Consider the following 3,302-nt stretch of genomic DNA (forward strand, 5'->3'; position numbering starts at 1 on the left):
TAAGAAAAAGTCACATTACTCAAGATAGCGTCTCAGGTTAAGGGTCTCATCTTTAATGGCCACAGACCGAGGAAAGAATGCTCTTAAGTCAGCCCCATTTGGACTTGTTGACATAGGAAGAGGTATTCTTTGAGTTTACTCAAAGAACAAAGAGGTTGTTAGGTTCCAGGCTCTTCTTCTGGTTAATCAGTTCAGGTTCTGGCCCTTATTGAAGTTACTAAATTGATATTAAATGATTATCAATATGGATGGGTATATATGCATATATGTGTGTATGTATAGGTCTCACAACAAAATTTAGACGCATCTAGGTGGCATAGACCACAGAGTGATGATCTTGAAATCAGGAAGACCTGAGTTCAAACCCTGCCTCAGATACTTCCCAGCTGTGTGTCCCTGGGCAAATCACTTAAGCCCTTGGTGCCTCAATTTCCTCCTCTGTAAGATGGGTCTAGTGGTAGCATCTACCTCACAGGATCAAGTAAACAGTCATTTATTAAGCACTTATTCTGTGCCAGTCTCTTGGAATACAAATACAAGTGAAAAGAAAAGCATTCCCTGCCCTTAAGGAGCCTACATTCCGATGAAAGGAAACAACATACAAGAGGAAAATACTCTATGTAATGCACTTTGCAAACTTTGAAGTGGTACATAAATAAAAGCTATGAAAATCTGCTTCCCTATGCAGACCTTTCCCCAAGCCATTTTGAACCCCCAAGATCTGAGAAAGGCCTGAAACCTGGATTGGCCAGTCAGGAAAGGCATTGTGGCCCACTCTGAGCTTAATCTACCATAATGCTTTGCAATTTTTAGCATTACAGACGTGCCTTGCTCTCTAAGTAACTCAAAATGCCCCTTCCTGTGTCAACACTACAAGGCCAGGTGAAGCTGATCAGAGTATTCTTCTGTTAATGACTACCAAGGACAAGGCACCTTGACAAGACACTATCTTGAACAATGGGACTTATTTTAATATTTTACGGGCATATACTATGTTATGGTATGTTAATGGTAAAGAAAACAGATATCCTGGGTTGTATTTTCGATCAACACTTTGTCAACTCTCTTATCTTGTGTTTGCAACCTATTCAATTAAGAAAATTCCTTTCTCGTTCTATGGTTAAACATATATGGAGATCATAAATTTGAGTGACAAAGACATCCAGAGTTGGGATTGTTCTAAAATGTGTCTCATTCTTTTTATCAGACTGTTAGAATTTAGTTTTGGCTCTGTGTACACGTATCTGCTAGCTTTAAGGGAATAAAAAATATGAATGTATACATGACCTAGCCTGTTTGCTTCTTTTAACCAAACTTTCAGTTCGACACCTACAACTTCCACCCATTGGTCTCAGTTCTTTCCTCTGTGGCCAAGCAGAACAAATCTAATTCCTCTTTAACAAGGCAACCATCACTTGCTGTAGTTGAAGAGAATGATCACAAATGACTCTAAATGTTCTCTTCTCCTCCCCAGGTTCTTTAATTATGGAATGGTTTTGAGTAATCTTAGTTGCCTTCCTTTGGAGGGGCTCTAGCTGTTGGTGCTCCTCCTAAAACATCATCACAGATCTAAATATAAAGAGTCAGATATGATCTGACCAGACCAGGGTGTGATAAAATGATCATCTTCTAATTCTCAATGCATTACTGTTTCTTTGAGAGATAGAGTTCCACATTGGATGGAGAGCTCTCCTTGGATTCAGGAAGACCTGGGTTCAAGTCTTGCTCATGGTTATCTGATATTGGTCAAATCACTTAATTTCTCAGTGCCCCAGGAAAGTGGCTAAGAATATGAACTGAAAAAAGGGTTCCAGGCTTCATTAGCAGAGAAAGTTCCTTCCTGAGATCTCCCTACATCAGAGCTGCACTGCTCATGGACCTCTTCATCATGCCTTCATGTCCCAAGAAACTCATCCTCCTGCAAGATAGAATCAGTCTTGATACTCACATCTTATCTGTACCCTCTGCACCTTTGACTGGAGGGCAGAGCCAGTTGCCCTGTTTTTGGATTTCTTTGGCTTTCCATCATGTCCCCTATACTAGGTACCTTCTTTCCACCGCTCACCCCCTTTACAGAGTGTGTGTGTGTGTGTGTGTGTGTGTGTGTGTGTGTATGTGTGTGTGTGTGTGTGTGTGGTCTTTCCTCATTAGATTATAAGCTCATTTAGGGGAAGTATTCTCTCTCTCTCTCTGTAGATAGATAGATAGATAGATAGATAGATAGATAGATAGATAGATAGATAGATAGATGATAGACAGACATAGATTTATACACACAGATACACACACATATATCTAGAGAGAGAGAGAGTGTGAGTGAGTGTGTGTGTGTATGTGTGTGTGTGTGTGTGTGTGTGAGACAGAGAGAGAGAGAGAAAGAGGAGAGAGAGAGAGAGAGAGAGAGAGAGAGAGGAGAGAGAGAGAGAGAGAGAACTTAGCACAGCTCATTTAACAAATGGTTTGTTGACTATTATTTACTATACCACTGAAAGACACAGGTTTGGTCCAAAAACAAAACCCCTAAAACCCAAACTCCTAAGCCACTTTATTAAGCCCTTACCAGTTTACATCTTGAATGGAATAATGATAGCTAGCTGAGAACAAGGCCCTAAGGGGGAATGGAAACTAAGCTTCTTACTAGAGAAAATATTTCCCTTCTTATTAGTTTCTTATTAAAATAGGAAGGCAGAGTTGTATAGTGGAAAATATGTTGAATCTAAAGTCAGTAGTAGGGTTTCAACTAGGATGGGGTGACCAGAGATTAGTCCCAGAATACTGAAATTTAGGGGGCACCAATACCCCCATCTGGGATGTGCTTTCACCCTTGCCCAGCCCAGCAGTTAAACCCCAGGTGAGTTCCTGCTCATCTGAGTGAGCTCCCAATCCTCACACCAACCCCCAGCCTGCTTCCTTCTGCTGCCTCCCCTAAGGGCCAGTTCTACTATAGTATAGACACCTTCTAATATTCCAGGGATCCCTTCCTTCCCTCAGTAGCCACATCCTCTCTGAGTCCCCTAGCCTTCCTTGCCCTGCATTCTGTGTATTACTTGTTCCAGGAGCCAAACTTCCTAGATAACAGGCATAGTAGTTAAAGGCCAGTCTCGGCTTCAAAAAGACCTGTGTTCAAGTCTTACCTCTGAAACATATTAGCCTTGTGACCATGGATAACTCATTTAATATCTAAGTATCCCCAGGCAACTCTCTATGATGACCTCCACAATGGTGAAGGGACTTTGCACACTAGATCAAAAACCCTAGTTCTCAGACCCATTCCCAATCTTGCCAATGCTCAGGAGAGAAAT

The sequence above is a fragment of the Trichosurus vulpecula genome, chromosome 3 (assembly GCF_011100635.1).
Source record: "Trichosurus vulpecula isolate mTriVul1 chromosome 3, mTriVul1.pri, whole genome shotgun sequence".
In the NCBI taxonomy this organism is placed as follows: Eukaryota; Metazoa; Chordata; class Mammalia; order Diprotodontia; family Phalangeridae; genus Trichosurus; species Trichosurus vulpecula.